The sequence below is a fragment of the Puntigrus tetrazona genome, chromosome 20 (genome assembly GCF_018831695.1).
Source record: "Puntigrus tetrazona isolate hp1 chromosome 20, ASM1883169v1, whole genome shotgun sequence".
In the NCBI taxonomy this organism is placed as follows: Eukaryota; Metazoa; Chordata; class Actinopteri; order Cypriniformes; family Cyprinidae; genus Puntigrus; species Puntigrus tetrazona.
Window position 1 is genome coordinate 17393688 of NC_056718.1, and position 19922 is coordinate 17413609.

Sequence of the window (19922 nt, forward strand, 5' to 3'; positions counted from 1 at the left end):
AGTAGGACAAGGTCATCGTTACGAGACGAGACAGACAAGGGCAGTTTCTTCAGCTGTCTGAGAGAGAGAGAGACAGAAAGATGGGCCGTGGAGCTAATGGCTTCATCAACACATGTGATTTTCTTTAAGGTCAAGAGCGAACCTGGCGACCCTGAAGCCAAGCCTATCGGTGTGTCTGTGCATTTACGACGTTTGGCTTTAAAAGTCCACTTGTAAACTTTAACGGCCCTTTACTGCTGCTTTTCTGCCTCATTTCAATAATGTGTCTAATTAGGGATTAGTTTAAATATTAACCCTCAGATCTTTCTCAACTGACACATTTATGTCCTTGAAAGGGTTGGAAGCATATTTATTTAAATAAGTAAAACTGACGTAAACAGTGTCTTCTAAAACCAATTTGTAAAATATTTTATTTTATAATTGTATTATATGTATTTTATAAATTACTTGCGTTTTCTTTTAAACGGGCATTATCTTTATTAACACGCTGCGTAATTAAACTCTATAAACAGCTATAATCTATAAATTGCATTATTTAATTGCAGTAGTAGTAGTAGTAAACAATTGTAGTAATAAACTGGGAAAACACAGAAATTGATTCTCCATATAAAATCAAAAAGTATCCTTTAAAAGAACTAAAAATAAATCAGAGGATGTAATAATGTCTCCACGTCAGAGCATAAGATTTAAGCATGAATCAGGTTTTATGTGTGAGGTGATGACTTGAATCATCAACCTGGTTTGTAAAGCTCTTCCTCCACTTCCCCCTTTTCTCTTCCCAGGAGTGCAACAAAACATCGTTGCAGAGGTCTTAATCCATTCCCTCAGGGGGCTGCTAATTAATTATTTGTTAATGACTTTAGGGATTTCACAATGACACTTCAGTCAAGATGATGAGATGTTTGCTGGGTGCAGAGGAAGGGGCGGGGGGGGAGGGTTTGGCAGACAGATTAGCCAGGTTTGGACTCACTGAACCAGGTGTGTGTGTGGGAGCGGGAGAGAAAGTGTGGAGGTAATTGCAGAGCAATGGGTTCAGCGAAGAGCCTTCGTGATTTCTCTACTAGGTTTTGAGGCGTGACTTTCATTCTTGAAAATGGATATGTGGCCTCCTAAAGAGTGAAGGTTCCCCTTTTCCTCTCTTGATCCATCGTTTCTTTCCTGTTCCTCTAATAAAGGCTTGAAGTGTGCAGAGACGTGAGGGTTTCTCGGACACCCCGCTGGTTTATGGGCCACCCCTGCCAGACACTTTGACAGGTCAAAATGTTGCACACCCGGGTCAAGAGCAGAAAAGGCCTCAGATCTGTGTGCGAACAACACATGTTTTAAAGAACGTTCACCTTCAGTAACCAACTTCCTCATTGCAAAAGTTTTAGATTAAAGAATGATTAAAGTGTGGTATCAGAAGGACTTAATATTTTTGGATATTCTTTTTTTGTTCCAGTATAAAATCATCCCTTTTAAATTTAAATAAATATATATTTACTCCAGGATAATGTATAAATATATAAAACATCTATATTATGTACATATAGACACACAATACCAGTTTTTAATAATATTTTAAATTAGCTTTTATTTTATATTTTCAGTATTCCCTTTCATTTAGGTTTAATTTTAATGTTATGTGCTTTTGTTATGTGCTATGGCCTTTGTATTTGTTCTCCAAATTCCATATTTCTAAATCATTTTCATTTATGTTGGATTATTTCTTTATATTTGATTATTTTTTACTTTTATTTCAGTTTTATTTTATAGTTACTTATTTTAGTACTTCCATTTAAGGTGAAACCGATTCAGTTCTGTTGTTCAGTTATGCATTCTAAGCTTTTTTCCGATCTTTTTCACTTCACATCCCATAACTGCATATTATTTCCTCTCAAATATTAGTTTACATTTTATTTTAATAGTTTTATTTTCTCTTATGGGCAACAACACTGTCGCATACATCCTTTTCAACCACGGAATCCCAGCATGCCAGAAATGAGAGCAGAGATACTCTCAAGGCATTAATATCTGGGTTACATAATTCAACCTTCAAGCTGGGGGAGCAGGATGACCTTGAAACAAAGCATACACAGAACACACACAGATTCACACCGGATCCCAGAACGCTGAAGCCCTGCAGACACTGACCAGACTGATTTATTCTGCTTCTAACAATGCAGCCCACCTAACCACACCTCTTTTTCTTGTCTGCAGTCTCCAGCTGTCCGTCATCATACCTCTACATCGGCGGTCCCTCCCTCTTCCTCTCAGTCTCTGTGTACACGGTGCAATTGTTTCTGTCCTTTAAGACTGCGGCTTGTTAGACTGTACGATATGAGAGTGCTGAGATATGGTCAAAACATAAAGGAAAATAAATTTGAAATAATATAATAAGACAGACATTATAGAAGCATTCACATTACAGGCTGTTAATGCATTTTAAACAATGCTGAGGGCTAGTATTTACTGCAAATAATTCAATTAATCAACTGTCACTGGGTGGATAATTTTTACCCTACAAATCAAAGGATTCTTTTATGATACCAAAATGTGTCTCAGTTGGCAAAATGGTGTTAAAAAAACGCACAGTATGCACCAGGGCTTAAGGCAGTTTGGCAGTTTCAGCTGGTGCCAGTCTATTTCAATAAAGGGTTGCAAGAAAGCAAGTGTGTGTGTGTGTGTGTGTGTGTGTGTGTGGTACCCTGCTTTGATCATAGGTCTATGGCACCCCTGTGAGGCAGATGGTGGTATTACACATCCTATGGGGTGGAGAGAATGAAAGAGAGGAGAGAGGGATGATGAAATCCTGGCTGCTTTTCAGCAACGAACTGTACAGTGAGATCATCCCATTTCTCTATACATCCAGCCTCACACACACACGCGCTCGCTCGCTCCTGCCATTATGCAAGCGGGAAACAGACGAGGGGGGTGGAGGCTAGTCAGGGTACTGCGGGGCTTTACAAGGACACATGAAACATGCAGTGTCTGGAATGCTTCATATGCTTTCACATTTATACATGCACATTCAGCTCATGCTATTGAAATAAATATTGATTTTCACAGAACACACGTAGTCACCTCAAGTTACAGACAATGGCTCTAAAGAACAAAGACTAGCAAGCAGTTAAAAAAAAATAATTTCTTGAAATTATCAAATTTAGGGAAAAACCTTTCACAGGTTTTAAAATTACTTTGTTTCCAGGAACAATCATAAAAATATATATAAATCTAAACAATTAAGAATAATTACATTTATTATATATGTGATGCACACATACACAATAAAACTTACAATTATATATACATTTATAGGTATATAATAATAATAATGTACATATGTGTGTGTATATGCATATATAATTTTAATAAAAAAATGTATTTCAGAATCTAATTGTGTGATTGATGTCTACAATCAAAACAAAACCATAACAAATACATTTATTAAAATTTAATCCATTACATATCTATTTTAGATTGCACAATAACAAATGTGCTTTGCCAAACATTCAATTTTTAACGTCCTGCATAATTACACGAATTTCAGATGATTTATTGCAGTTTTTCTTCATCTATCACAAGAAAATAAAATAATAACAATGGGTTGCCAGGCAGGTCACAAACAGATTACAAAAATTACAGTGTTAGAAATATATATATATATATATATATATATATATATATATATATATATATATATATATATATATATATATATATATATGGTAAATCAATTTAAAAAAATTACATTTTAAGAAAATAAGGATGGAAAATAGGGGTTTTGGGGGGTTTTATAAGTTGTAAAACATATATTAAATGTGTAGAACAAAGCCTGCAGAATCCCAGGTGCAGTGAACAAAGAATCCCAGCTCTGGCTGAAAAGTGTATTACACAACCTCAGAGCTGTACAATAAAGAGGCGCTACAGGATTGGCTGAGATGAGCTTATGTCTGACTCCAGGTAATAAACCCACTGAACCTATTTTTTTCCCTCCCTCTCTGTCTCAAATGCACACACATGCACTGAAGCACACATACACACACCTTCTCTTGTGTACAGACAAAGCCACCGTCGTTTTCCCTTACTCTCCTTCATCCTCTTCTGCTTTTCCACTCTCTCCATAGACTGTTAACCTTGATGCTCTTTCAGCCAGCAGCCCTGCACTACAGTATGGAGTTCATTTAAAAAAAAAAAAAAAAAAAAAAAAAAGGCATGTTAGGACACACACAGCCTCGGCAACAAAGAAAATGTACAGTACAGGCTCACTGCTGGGCTTTTCAATGGATTCGACATGAAAGCGCCAGGAATCATTAATCACCAGCAAGACCGGAGATATGAATTCATTGAGCACGTCACGGAGGGGTCATCTCAGTCATTCAGCGGCATGAGGAGGGACGTTTCCTCGGCATTCCCACGACATCCGTGCAGGATTCCCAAACCTTACCACACACAGAGCCCGAACCGAACTCCGCGTACCTAACAAAGGTAGACGGCTCCCAGCATACGGGAGGGAGCCCGCTCCTGTCCGATCCAGTCAAAGCAAACGTCCGTCCCCGCACAATCACTCAGTATGGGAGAAGACAAGAGACAAAATTACCAAGCACAACCAATTAAACAACACAATGTCTTGAAGAAAGGAGAAAGACAGAGAGGAGGAAAAGAATAGGAACGCAGAAATCCTTTCCTTTGTCACGGCCATGTTTGAAGCCTTTGTGCGCATGGAAATGTTTCAGGTTTAAGTGAATAGCCAGTGACGGGTGAGCAGAGTAGCGGGGCACATGAATTACCCCGGGAGGGGCGGCGAACGGCCAGAACAATGGCAGAGCGCCGGTTCGGGTTGGAGCTCTATTTGTGCGGCAGATGGATGCTGCTTTGCGTAATTTGTGTGCTGTACATGATAAGGGGCCCAGTTGGGTTTGGGTATTTCCAACGTCCAATAGCCCACCGCATATACTGAGCCTGCCAGGTTCGAAGCTCCTCGCGCACTGAAAAGCATCAGTCCGATCAGAAGTGGGAATGCCTGCAAAAAAAAAGAAAAAAGACGACAGATACATACAGAACCCTAATGAGTTTGGACAAGGCTTCCCCTCACGGCGCTGCTGTTTGGTAGCCGAGCTCAGGTTTTGCTGTCGTTTCCATATCATTACACAATCATTGTTGCTGGATCTCTTCAGAGGTCCGGCTCCATGGCTGCTGTTGCTTATTAAGAGGCCCTGAGGTCGTCCCGCTTGCCTCTGCCCTACACACAGAGCTCTGTTCAGGCCAGCGTTGTAGGTGGGTGAGGAGGGGGGGGCCAATCACCCATGGTAGTTCCCAGGAGCGGAGCGCCGTGGGCCCCCGAGATCCCCCTCAGGGGTAGAGGCATCTGGATAGGGGGAGGAGAGGCTCACCATTGTCAAAAGCCATCAGATCTCAATATAAAGCATAGAACTCGAACAAAATCCTATAGAGCTGCATTTTTACCCATTTTTTTAAATTCCGTTCTCTTTTTTCAGTGGAGGTTCTTTTGGTCATCTACCCCTCTCTCTTTTATACTTTCTGTTCGCTTGAATTGGATAAAGCATGGTTCAGGTTTTACAGGAATAGTTTCACTCTCGTATTGCCACACAAAATATACTTTTTGAATGAACGTTCCGCTTTTCTTTTGATGATGAAAGTAATTGAGAACTGGGTCAAGCTCTACAATGTCAAGGAAGAAACATAAAATCATCATAAGTGATCGATATACGAAGTCAATATTCTTTACATTAGACAAGTGGTGACAATAGTTAAATAGTTAAATCAAGAGCTATGCTTTCATGCACCAAACTTGGTAATAATGTTAGTTTGTAATTGAAGTAACTGCTAATAACAGTTAGTAACTGGATTAAACAGTTAAATTTAAGGCTAAAACAGACTGAACACATCAATCAATCGGAATGAGCAGTTCTTGATAAAGAACTAATTGATAAAGAATTTTTCAATTCTTTATCAAGTTGCTTCATATAAAATGTCTGCTAAATGACTAAATGTAGTTTAATAATAAATATTTCAGCAATCTGAAATCAGATTGAGGAACATTTGTGTACGTAAAACATATCTAATGATCTGGTTGCAACGGTTAACAGCTCATCTGAGTGAAAGACTTTAAGATTGTATCTCACACAAAACTATTGTACTGATTCAGAAGACTTGGGATAAAGTCATATGCATTATGGTGTTTTTTTGCCAATGTGGAGCTTTACAGCTATTCACTTTCATTATATTAGTTTAAAAAAAAATCACATCTGAAATGGCAGGATGAGTAAATGGTAAATTTTACATTTTTGCGAGAACCATCCATTTAAATAATCTGAGCAGGCAAAGAACAGGTAAGATACAACATGACAAAACTATACAAATGTGCAAAACCTCAGCCAGCTCAGTCTCCCTCCATCACAGCTATGAGCAAATCCTTTCAACCTTCATCAGCACGTCACAGACGATGACATACATAATGCATCAGAATAAAAATAGTGTGCATCTGCATTATGTATATCAGAGGTGAGTGAGTGCATGCTGACGGAGAGAAACCATCGTCACCGTCGCTATTAACAGAACATCCCAACTCCCTTTCCAAGATGTCATCACAAAGCTTATATAATCACCCAGTCACTGACCTGCTCTAATATTTTGACTCTTTTGTGCTGCAGATATTGTCAATCCCATAATCATGTTCCACATGCAGTAATCCACATTCTACAGGAGAAACACCATTATTTGATTACATAATGTGGAAGAAATATTACATCACTGCAGATGATAAATAATTACAAAGTAGAGCTCACATATTCTGGTGCAATTCAATGCAAACGTTCCAAAAAAAAAAAAAAAATAACATTGCATTCCTTACCATAGCTCTCACTAAAATACCAGTCACTTCAGTTATTGCTATGGCTGTGATCACTTCAAATAAAGTTTCTGGATATTTTTTATAAGCTAAACGAAAATAAAATATAAAGAGTAACATTAGTCATTTTCAAGTCATTCTATTCTAGGATAAGGCGATTCATACCGGGTGACATCATGATAAACAACATCACCTTATCACAGGACATGATCCAAATGTTTGTAGGCTAGACAAAAAAAATAATTAAAGAAAGAGAGACAGAAAAAGGATAAAGAGAAACAATATTCCATAAATCAAACCACAAAAGACACATCGAGAGCGTGACGCTAATGTTGAGGCATGAGATCTGCATCGCTGCTTGGGAGAGCGCTCTGTTCAGACACCCAATTAGCCAATCAGCAGCCACGGTTCCGCAGGCCTGTAGATTCTAATTGGCAGCTTCCTCCTCCCTTTGCTTAACACGTTTTGTTTTTGTGCAGTGAGAGGAAGGAAAGCCTCATCTGCCTCAACGCACGAGTGTGAAACTCGCTGGGCCTTGCACAACAATGGAGCCACTTATCTGCATATGACAGGGCCAATTTAAATAAAGAGTACATATGTAAAACAGGGGGAGGAGTGGGCACTTTGTTAAAGCTATCCTAATTAGAGCAGAGTGCTGTCGGCCAATCAAAGGCCTGTTTGTTGTGGCACACCACAGAAATGCGTTTCAGAGTTACATATTGATCACGATTACTGTAAAATGTCACAGATAACATGAACAAAGTTTTAAGTACACCTAGTAAGACATTGATTAGCTGCTTCAGGCCCTCCAGGGTTGAACTTGGTGACCCCTGGTCTAAAGTGACAGTATTATTATAGTGACATTTGTATTTTCGAAAGAAATTCTTTCTAATCCTCCTGACAAATAAGTGTACAAATATTTAAACATTTATGATAACATAAAATATTTCTTGAGTTAACAATTAGCATATTAGATTAATTTCTGAAGAATCGTGTGACACTGAAGAGTGGCTGTTGAAAATTTTACTTGAAAATTTAACACACCCGAAATACATTACATTTTAAAATAGGAAACAAATTGTAATAATATTTCACAAAATTTGTGTATTTCTAGCAAATAAATACAGCTTTAGTAACCATGAAATAAAATAAATAATAATAATAATAATAATACCAACTCCAAAATTTTACAATTTTCCCTCCCAGTCACACATAAAAAACATAAAATGTTAATAGACTTTAATAACATATTATTAGCCTAAAATGTTGAACTTTTTGCTGAAGACGTTTTATTGGGTCTGTGAAAGAGAGACAAGCATGAGGACATATGAGACCACTCCAACTGTCATGACTGCTGTGGAATGTAGCGTTACCCCCCCCAACGAGAAAAAAACTACTCTGGGGTCTTTCCTCAAAACCTGAAAGTAAAAAGGAAGGGAAACCTTTCTTCCTCCTTGTCCATCTAAACCTGAGAAACACACTGAGGAAATATCTTGCCCTGGAACCATTTTACAATGCTTTTGATCACAGAAACTTCCCCCAAACCCTGGACTGAGATGAGGTCCAGGAGGAGAACCGGGTAGATTTGTCCTATTTATGCAGTTCAAATTCCGGTTTCAAACAAAGGGGGGGTGAAGCAAGCCTGCAGCCATTATGTCCACAATTTGCCCCAGTCAGTCAGACAGGCATCTGCTTCTGGGCATGTTTGGTGTGTAAATTACGCGTTACCTCGAAAGCACGTTTCAGTTCCTCAAAGTCGCGTTTCCCAGGGGCGTATTTATGATGTGAAGAACTTCCCACTACAACAATAACACGACCCCCGTGCGCATGAGGCCTTTATGAAGTGTGCAGATGCCACACATCATCACTCCAACAAAAAGGATCCACTTGAACGTCACACAAGAGTGTTTGTGACTCACTGTAAATGGGAGTATTGTGTGTGAGCTTGAATGAAACTGACCTGGTTCTCAGACGCCTTGGATCAGGTCCCAACTTATCTTCACAGCACTGGCCTTTATACGAGAGGTCATGTGTGGACATATAGCTCAAAAACCTGGATAATAAGATGGTATTTCCTGTGTTCCTGTAACACAGACACACGTATTCACATGGTTTGGGGCAATTTAACAGTGAGCTTAAGTTATGGGCCCCAAGATGTTCCTCATTGCGAGCGCTCCGTGTGCATTTTACCCGCCGCGGCATGTGTTTCTGATGAGCAAATATAGATCTGAATTTCAAATAAAAGTAATGGCGAGCAGACGTTGTGTAGGTGGGAGAGCATTCCTGAGAGTTGAGGTAAAGGGGAAGCGGAATTAAAAATATCCCGGTCGGCTGGCTCTGCTCCAGGTGTGTGAACCAGCGGGAGGCCCCCAGCGAACAGTTAACGGAGCGGATGAACGGTAGCGGGCGCTGGGCGCAGCGGATCCCGGTGACATTTCAAGCGGGAGGCCGTTTCAGCACAAGACACGATGATTAATGACTAGCATTATCCCTACTGAGAGAAAACACACCGCTCGCAGCCCCCCAAAAAATATACATGTGCCTCTTCCTCCGAGAATAAAGGGATGAAAAGAACAAGTGTGGGGACGTTCTACTCCCTTCATCCTCTCGGCTCCGTATGTACTGTGGGTAAACTCACACATATGGCACATCTGAGGGTAATCATCTCACACACACTCTCCCTTTATCTCGCAGAAGAGATATTTATTACTTTGTCTAGAGCGGAGATTGTGTGTCACTGAGCTGAGCTACGGGGTATGTTCAGAATGGAATCCTAACTTAGAGCAAGAAATGTATGAGAAACAGTATGTAAAAACAATCAAATGAGCTTAAAGCACATTCAATGTGCAAATTTGTGCATGAAATCTGCGTTTTATGAATAAATAATAATGACGCACCAATAACTCACACTAAAATTTATTCTGGTTGTGATCTGCTTTGAAAACATTACTAAAAAATCCTACTTTAGCAATAGTTGCTATACATAAATTGCTTTATTCTATATATCAGTGTCGCCAAATAACCATTTCCTTATAAAATAAAAAGGCAGATAAAGTGATTTGAAGAGTAAAGTTTGAAATGGTTAAGTCTAGCCCACATCAGAATAACATCCAATCAATTTCACCACAGTATGATTTCACTTCTTCTTTTTTTTAAATGTAAAAAACACTTTTCTTAGAAATGTCCAGTTCATTTTTAGGGGATATTCTGTAAAGTCTGACTTGGCAACAGTAACCAATGGGGTGGAGCTTAGCAAAAGGTTGAAAAGGTAATTCACTGCTGGAAAGATGGGCTTTTAATAAAACCTGGCTGTCTGTGCAAGTAGTAGGACAAAAAGAATGTGTAACATGACTAGAGAAAACAGAGAAAATGGGCTATGAAATTCCCTTTTGCCAATAATGCAGGGAAATCTCAACATTCTTAATGCTCAGGGTTCCAACTGACCGTGGGTGGGAATTTGTAGTTTTAACAAAAACATTAAGCTGACAACCCAACCAGGAGATCTGGGTGCAGGTAACACAGATGTGTAGACTATTTTCCACAGGTGCTGTGTGATAGTACTGTTCCTGCTGCGGCCATCTTACTGCAGCAAACTTACACCGGAATGGGAGTATAGTTCCTAATCATATCGACCTAGAAAATCATTTTCTGCAGTTCTTAGTACACCATATAACTACAGAAGAACTCTTTGGTGATTTTTGAACACAATGCTATTGGTCTAATTTGTTTAAATGCTTCAATTCAGCTACGCTAAAAGCGTTATCGCCAGATCCAGAGATCGGCTGAATAGATTCCAAAACTGTAATACTCAACTTACTAACTCTGGGGGGAGTTGGAGAATGACCCTCTTTCCAAAAAAAAGTGGAGTGTTCCTAGAAAACCATACTTAATATAGCTTCCAGATCATTCATCACAAAAAGGTCAAACAAAAAGGTCATAATAAGTGCACTACATTGCGGGATATATCTCATGAACTTTGTTGTATAATTAGGCAAATGTAGTAGGTCATCCGGATATATTTCAAGAGAAAAATCTTCATGCTGTTTATTAAATACATACATGCACGATGGACGGGGCAAATTAGTATTGGCTGAATGCTGTTCTGAACATTCCTATGCGCTCCCACTTCACTCTCAAAGGAACAGTTCACCAAATCTGTCCAATGAAGAAACATACTCAACCACATCCTGGATGGCCTGAGGGTAAGTACATCTTCAGCCCATTTTCACTTTTAGGTGAACTTCTCCTTTCATGCTTTTTTCCCTTCCTATAGGATGTGAACTCTCTTCCTCGTACATAAATCACTTTCAAATGCACATTTATATACGCTGACTTAGCATATAGAGCTAAACATGAAAATCCTAAATGATAGATGTTGATGGTACAGTAACAGGTTTGTAAATCTTCCTCCTGTCTCCGGAACCCTGGGTGAGGCATTTCCACAGCAGATTGATTTCATTAGAGCATGCTGTTGTGTGGATGCAACCTAATGCGTGCTAAAGTGTGGCCGATCAATGAGGATAGAGACTGCGCTAGAATTTCGCTTTCTCAGCACACAGGAGGTCGCAGCTCAGTCTGTTCACTATGACCTCCACAGGCCAGAGGACATCTGTCTGACCTGACTGATGACCACCTGCTGTAGTTCAATACATACATCCATACACTTTACTATACCAAATACAATCTTTTTAAGGATAGCCACCCCAAAAAAATTATTTAATCAGTCTTCATGTAGTTTCAAACATGCATGACTTTCTTTTATCGTTGATCTCAATTTAGTTGGATTGGCATTTTCCAAAAATACTTTCTTTCGTGTTCCACAGAAGAATAAAAGTCATATGACCCTGAATCAACATATAGGTAGCGTAATGCTGCCCACAAGGCTATCGATGCTGACGCTGACGGGGGTTGTTTATTAAAAATAGCAAGCAAGTCGAGCTCAGGTGAGAAAACGAAATGCATTAATTTAAATAAACAGTAACTATACTCACAATTTGCTATTTTTTATGGAGTAACCCAATATTGTAAAGCATTACTTTTAAAAATGAACTTTTAGGTGCTTATCAGTATAACAGACATAATGCATAACATACAGTTAGGCAGACACTGACACAAAATAAATCCTGACAGGGTCATCAGTCTTCGATCACCTCTTCAGGGTCTTTTGTCTTCTGTGTGTGACGCAAGCCAGCATATCTCTTTGTAATGTGACTAAAAGGAAGGAAACACGACTCTCAAAACTTCACACATGACTGAGCAGAGAGCATGTGGCCTCATGGCACCTCTGACCTGGATCCACTACAGCATCATTTTTTTGGATTTCAACCCTGACCTTAAAGGATTGCGTTTGGACTTCATTGATCATCTGGCCAAAGCAGTCTTTTGTGGTCACTGACATTCCTATCCCAAAAGGTTGAAGAGAGGTCCCATAATACCAGTGACCTCTCACCTTCAGGACTGGCCATGGAGTTTAGTTTAATCCAGTCACTGGACTGTTCATCCGATGACAACAGTTGGTGGCGCTTATAAGAAAACAGCTCATCACTCATCATTGATGTTTTGATCTGTTCGATTATCAGTAAAACAGAAGGCACACAGGGGAAAAAAAGTACGTTTGGAAGGACATACTACATACAATTGGGGTGGGGGGTTGGTTTAGTATGCATATTTTTTATAGACTTGCAACAACTAAACAACTGGAGAAAATGTGCAGCATTATATATACAACAAACTATGGGACGCTGTATCCCAAAAGTACTGAAAGCTAATTATTTACAAAGCAAATTAGAGCCAATGGTTTACAAGACTTACATAGGCATAGTTTATATGGATATACAGTAAGCAGCACACTTAATATGCCATTGCAAGCAATCACCCCCACATACCCTCATTTACTATTCTATACATTATTCCTCTCCAGTCCTCTACAGGGAGTGAATGAAAACAAGAAAATGACTTTTTTTTGGGCTTATTGTTTAACAATCATCTGACACTCAAATTCTAGTAGTAACAATATTACATTGATCTTCATAGAACTTAAGTTGAATTTAAAAAACAAGAATCTATTAAATAAGAACCTACGCCTGTATGGTTCCATTGTGAATTAAATTTACTGTCGCTGACTATCACAGTGCATTATGGGTATTCATCAGCCACTGAGTGCACATCGGTTGTAAAACCATTGTTACTGTGCATTATGGGATTTAACGAGTGCACTCCATAACATCCACTTTGGTTCCTGGCATCACTTTAAACGGCCGTCTTCCTCAAATACGGCATTATACTGTATATGGGTACGGGTGTGATTTATAGATACTGATGTAAGACATATTTCATGAACACTTAATTAGACAGTGCAAGTGATATTTTTATACTCTACTGTACTGTACAATGAACTTCCAAACAACCCTCAATTCCACACAAAGCTGCAAGGAATAAGTGTACAACACCTTTAACTATTAGAGAGAAAAAAACTGATATGAAACGCACTGGGAGATGCAGTGCAGACAGACACGGTGATGACTGAAAGTGTTCATATTCACTCATAAGCAGGAACTGATCCGTCATGTAGGTCTAGTGAAATGCTGACCCTTGTGCCTCTGACATGAAATCCGTTAACAGCCGCCTCTCACGCTTTATGAGCGTCACTGGGAAAGCCATATAAAAATGGGCAACGACGATGAAAAAGCACAAACATCGTTTTCTCAGAACAGTGAAATGAGACGCCTTCACTGCTTGTTGAAAACTTTGTGTATTTTACTTAGTACTCCTAAGGTAGAGTCGGTTCCACTCTGGGGGCTCGACTGAAGGGCCGGACATGTGTGACATGACTAGGCCAGGCCCTGTCTTAATCAGCTGGATCTAACAGAAAGTCCGAGTTCGCTCGTTCTAACGCCGTCCTATCTTAAATATTCCCAGAAAGAAAAACAAACGAGCTTTAACTTACCGGTGATGTTGTCATGTTTTCTTCAGTCTCGAGCCATACAAAATCTATGATGACAATAAAGATAGTTAGCGAGTAAAAATAATTAACGTTATATATAAGTTTGACGTGGGCCTATCATACAGCGATGTGTTTTTATTTAGGAAACGTGTATGATGCGTAGCCGTTTCTCTGAAAAAATAATGCTTCAGCCACTAACGTTAAGTTAATTCTACTCTGCAATGTGCATTCCGTGATAGAGTGCCTTTGTTTTTGCAGTAACTTTACCCGTTTTAACTGCTAGCTTTCATGCTGCACCGTGATCAGATAGCCTTGTAGTCTGAATCAAAAACTGATTCGCCACACGAGGGAGTCGAATACTGTGTCCATTACCATTATTTTGGTTCATCCAGTCGATATGAATCTTTTGAACAAGTTCACTAAAAATAATCTTCATGTAGGTTACATCACTACACCAGTAGCTGGCGACCAGCTAATGCCTTTTTGAATGAGTGTATGAACAACAAATCACGAGTCAGCGTTTATTTAAAATATAAACAAAAACAAAATTGCAGATGAGTGATCATAATGACCATAATTGATCAAGACGACTGGTGTACTTGAGCATGGGGGGAGTATATTCTATATATTCTATAAATTAAATATATTTTAAACATATTAGCAAAGCAAAATTAAGAATAGGCTTCCTTAAAATATCTAAAAATGGAAAACTATAAATAAAAATCTAGAACTAATTAAATGTTTTCACCAACAGCATCTTATCTAAGTTCAAAAAGTCAAAAGACCACTTAGGAACCAATAACAAGGTTTGCAGCCTTCCACAGACGATGGTAAAAAAGGCACAAGAAAAGGCCTTTCATGCCGTGGTCCTACAACATGTTTCCTCAGGCCATGAACAGACTGAAATTGAACATGTTTTTGATTAGCATGTGAAGTCCTGACAGAGTGAGACACATGAACTGAAGCAGACCTGCACACTGGATTTGACTGTCAGCGGTGCTCTTCCTCTGAGACCACACTGACCTGTTAGCCCGTGACCACCAGCGAAGACAGTAGACAATTGCATTTCAACAAATCACTGATCTTCAACCATCCATAAAATCTGTGAATATATTACTGCACCTTTAAATTCAAAACCAGCTGTTACTCTACCAGTTCTGACCCAGAGAGGGTTTGTCAGCTTAGCTGAATGGTGCGCAGTGATTTGTGGTCGGTGGGGAACGGCTGAGCCTCAGCTAGGGAGTGCTTCCTGTGTCATCTTGTGAAAGGCCATTTTACAATCTGAGCGGTAGGCTTTATGGACAGCAGGAGAGAGATCGCAATGCCCCTGATGTACTTTAACAGAGATGACTCTGTTCTCTCCCTCAACGCATAAATCGACACACGTTAACCGTGTTTCCGAACTCACTTTTAAAGTAGTCGTGTAGATTTAACCCATATGCAAAAAAGAGAGAGGGGAAAGAATAGTATGCATTGTGCCACAGTTTATTTTAAAGGGTTCCCCCAAATCTGTGTGACTTATTTTTGTTCCATGGAACACAAAATAAGACATTTGGAGATCAAAGGTCAGAAGGGACCAAAACAACACTGGACCTACTACATCAGAAATAGTAGTTGACCCTGGATTTTTTGCCCATCTTTAATGAATACTGTGAAGTCAGACATACATTCTTGGCAAATACTGTTTTTCACCTACTAAATTGTTGGAAAGTTTGCGATTTTGGATTCAGCCAAGGTCATCAAAACGTTAATTTGGCTCTATTTTAGAAGGTGGTAGTTTCTTAATTAGGACTAGAAGTGGGCCGTCTCTGTTATAGAGTGTCTTTAAATATTTGACCCAGGATGCACTAAATTATTCAAGAATGTAAAAAATGTTCAAAAAATAAATTCTATATAATATACATTTATCCTAAATAATGGTAACTGGCCTAGTTGTTTGCACTTCAAATAAAGTAAAAGACATTCATTTTGCATTTGTCTAACATATATTTCCCAATGCAATCAGTGGAATACCTCATCCCACCATCAAGGCAACGTTAACAGCCTGTTTTAAGCATCAATTTATGTGTGTGTGTGTGTGTGTGTGTGTGTGTGTGTGTGTGTGTGTGTGTGTTAAGGGTTATGAGACAGATATGAGAGCACTGAGAGCAACACTAGTCTTTCATGCTGTTGTTTTTATGATGCACTCAAAGGAGCTCTTAAAATTAACAGAGGGAGAGAAAAAGAGAATAGATTCGTGCTGCAAATGCAGCAACCTGCAAAAACACATTTTACAGCTCTTTAACAGATGTTGATAACATTACATGCCAGTATTTAAAAAAAAAAAAAAAATTTATTTCATGCAATTAATTAAATTTAATCACTTTTTTAACCATGCCCAGCGCTAAATGACACGGCATGTGCACAGCGGCGTGTGTAAATCAAACACACGGGGCTCCGACACCTCTGTCAAGGGACTTAGGTGTTTGACATGCCAACTGTGGCCTCAGATCTAGAAGCATTTCAAAGGTACCATGTGACGGAACGCCACATGTGCTAATGAGAGAACGCTGGTCTGGGACTTGTCACCAGATAATCCACCCACTTTCAAGCCTGAAATAGTCTAAAGCGTCAAGAGAGAGAGAGAGAGAGAATGGAACGGAGCATTACCGTGCTAAACAGCAGTACAGTTTTGACACACTTCTCTTATCTCGTGCCCAGGCTAACCGAGACCCCCAGGCTACTGACAGCAGAGAAAGAAAGAGAGATGCTGAACATCAGCAGAGACTGACATGCTTCTCTTATCTCTCGCCCAGGCAACTGAGAGAGAGACGGCAACAGTCGTGACCCTTTACACAGTGCCACAGACGACGCTAAACGCCGTCACCATCCAGATCTCTGAAGAAGTTGTAAAGACCCCCAATTTAAATATATTAATAGCGAAGACTGAAAAGTTTAATAGTGATGTTTTAACATTAAAAACCGAATAGAGCTGCCAAGAACAGCACAGATCCGCAGCTGTACAGGTTATATTTACACTCTAACAAGAACTGCAGGTTGTATTCATACTTGAACATTAACTGCAGGCAAGGATCCAAATATATGTGTGTATTTCCACATGGTAAAGCCATTCGCTCTTCATGCCTGCTCAAATGTGTTTATTGATTGAGAATGAAAACACCCTCTAGTCCATTTATGTAACATTATATAGGGTAAATTTAACATGGTAGATTATCCCGCTATCCTATGCAGACCGCACTGTTTAGCCCACACTAGAGAGCAATATGTGAATTTAATAAAGCTTGCTCAAATTTGTTGTCTGTCTAATCGGGGGTTCGTTTAGTCTCTATGCGAAGCCAAGCAGGCTAGACTGCGGGCGGTCCGTGAGGCTGAGGCCACAGGGTTCAGCCTTGGTTAGCATTCACAAGAGAAAACATTGCTCATGAAATCATTCATTTTAAAGCTGCGCTGAAATAAAACAGAGAAAACAGAAATAATTTTCCGTCCGACAGAAATGTCTTTATACGGCAGGGTAAATAATTCATATGACTTCATGTTTTACTCTGTTATCGTCTTAGAAATTAGTATTGTAGCAACATTTAGCTCATAATCTAAAATTCTGTAAAAAATAGGTGAACTTGACAGAATGATCAAATGATCAAGTGATTAAAAGAGCTGAGATTCATTTTGAGATTCGTTCCATGTGCTGCAGGTTTGTTTTAGGCTATAGGTCTAAAATTATAAAGGCACGTGAAGAGTACATCCAAAGGCAATTTTAAAACAGTGGCTGAAAAATTATAAACTACAAAGACATTCATTATGCCTTTTATGTTTAGGAATAAAAAAGAATATCTTGTGCTTAGATCTTATTTCAGGCATTTAACCAAAAAGCAATAAAAACAAAACTTGACTTTGAAACAATGGTATCAGAAGCTCAAAAAATATAACGTCTTTCCAGATTTTAGGATTAATTTCTACAGCACTGTATAAAAGACAACAATGCTTCCAAATATCTGTATTTCCCTAATATTATCCCATAATATGCAATGAAGCAGTAAGCTAAAAGTATGCTTAAATATATGCAGTAGATATTAATAAGTAGGCAAATTCTACCCAGTTGTCTACTGAGATTCTAAATTGTGTTTTTTTGTGTAGGCCTGCACTGAAAATTTGGAAGGGTGTTCTAGTATTTTGTGCATACAGAAAATGTGCATCTTTAGCATATATGGCCTACTATTAAGGCCTACTGCAAGAAAGTTACCAAGGGTAAGAAGAGATGATCATATATACTTAAGATCAGAAAAACATCTACAGTTCATGAAGACAGCACGCAAATAGCCTAAAACCAAACCGAACAGATGTAAACACATATAGGAAGCAACTAACACTTTGGATGTGGAATGGATGTTTACGATCATGCTACGCTGAACAAAAGGCTTTAGAGAGTATTCCCAAAGATCAGTCACTTTTAAGACGTTTATTCAGTAATCAGCCAAACTCAAAATAAAACAAATCCCAATCATGTGAATCAGTCAGTTTCTTTTAGCGCCCTAATCTCAACCATATGCTCAAACTTTTGCCCTCTGCTTTCAGCTACCGGGTACCGTTAGACACAATGACGCATAAACGGAGAGGCGCCCGTGGCTCCTCGCTCCCACCGAAACGGATACGCTGGAGTTTTACACGGTGATTAATCACACAAACAGACACGCTATGCTGAACATGCCCCCTGATCACCTCCACAGCGGCCGCCGGGCCATAAGGAGGCGGCCCGGCCGACACAGAGGCCACTTTGTGCAGCGAACACAAGCGATTGTTGGTCGGGGCGACAGGGTCCAGTTGTGCACATGAAAGTGCACATTGTGCGGCTGTTTTGACAACCTCGTCGAGAGACGCTGAGGATTTCCTGTTCGCCAGACTTTACTGCCCCTAAACGATTATACAATCTGTCACAAAAGCCTTTCTCCTGAGGAAGAAGGGGAGTGTGTGGACATCGGCCGCCATCTACTGCTGGACTAGAAGTAGTGCACGTGACTCCACTTCAAATTCAACACACAAAGGAGCAAATACATTGGTCAACATCTGAAGTGGATCAAAGCTGTTCTAAAACCTGAAACCAAAATGCGCTCTTGAAATGACTGCTATAGATTTCAAGTAAAGAAGAATAAATGCCACTGAACTTTAATTGCAGGTTGAGACAAAATATAAAAAGCAGAAAGGCCGGCCCTTATGGAATTTAACCATGCTTTTATTACAAATTAAACCAAAAATAAATAAATAAATTGTGTTACTACAGATAAAACCATGGTTACCACAAATTATCCATGGAAGCCTATTTGTAGTAACTATGGTTTTAATATTAATCAATACCCCAAAAAAGCATAGTTACTATAGTCAGTTTTTTGTCAGGGAGACAAAGATTTACTAAAACTGATAACTTAACATAGGTTGTAGTTAACAGAATAACTTAAAAATTAAACATATTTTCATCACTATGAAATGTTTAAAATGTGTGTGTATATATATATATATTTTTCTTTAAGTATATTTTTCAGGATCATTTGATGAATAGAAAGATTGAATATAAATGTCTTTACTATTACTTTAGGTCAATTTAATGCAATTAACTTAAGTTGCGGACTCCTTGTAAACATACAAATATATATATAGCATTAAAAACATACATTGAATCTTAGCGTGCCAACAGAAATCACCAGAATTTAATTTAACCTGACAATCGCTTGCTTAGGCTGTTTACAATACACTTAACCAGGTCATCCAGATTCAGAAAAACATGCTGGTTCTCCTGGACAGCACTATACTGGTTTAAGCCAGTCTCTTCAGAAGGCGTAGTAAAAACAAATCGGTTAAACCATCGAGCCTTTCTTGATGTGTTGTATACCATTTCCAAAGATCCTGGTCTGACCTGGATCTCTCAGTTGCTGGGTGGCTTCACATCAAAAGGCACATCTGTAGAAACTCTCCACTGGCATCTTAACGGCTCCATGCACACTGGCACTACCACATGCCAATGGAAAGGACCAATAATCCTCAACAAATAAATAAAACACAGCTTTAATGTGCACAGACCACCACACACGATGAGGGAGACACTTCAGCCCGTGGGGAGATGTTGGCATGGCGTCTCCT

General features: G+C 39.1%; 1 long non-coding RNA gene across 2 annotated transcripts; it reads right to left on the bottom strand.

Moving 5' to 3' along the window:
- Nucleotides 1–2654: 2654 nt before the first annotated feature.
- On the bottom strand, nt 2655–15808 carry LOC122324490. Of its 2 annotated transcripts, XR_006247186.1 has the most exons (6): nt 14061–15808; nt 13797–13840; nt 8811–8933; nt 4301–5002; nt 4026–4145; nt 2655–2744 (listed from the first exon to the last, which is right to left on the bottom strand). It is a non-coding gene; the product is annotated as an uncharacterized LOC122324490 (long non-coding RNA). The 2 variants fall into 2 exon arrangements; XR_006247185.1 differs by lacking the exon at nt 2655–2744 and having other exon boundaries at nt 3741–4145.
- Nucleotides 15809–19922: the final 4114 nt, after the last annotated feature.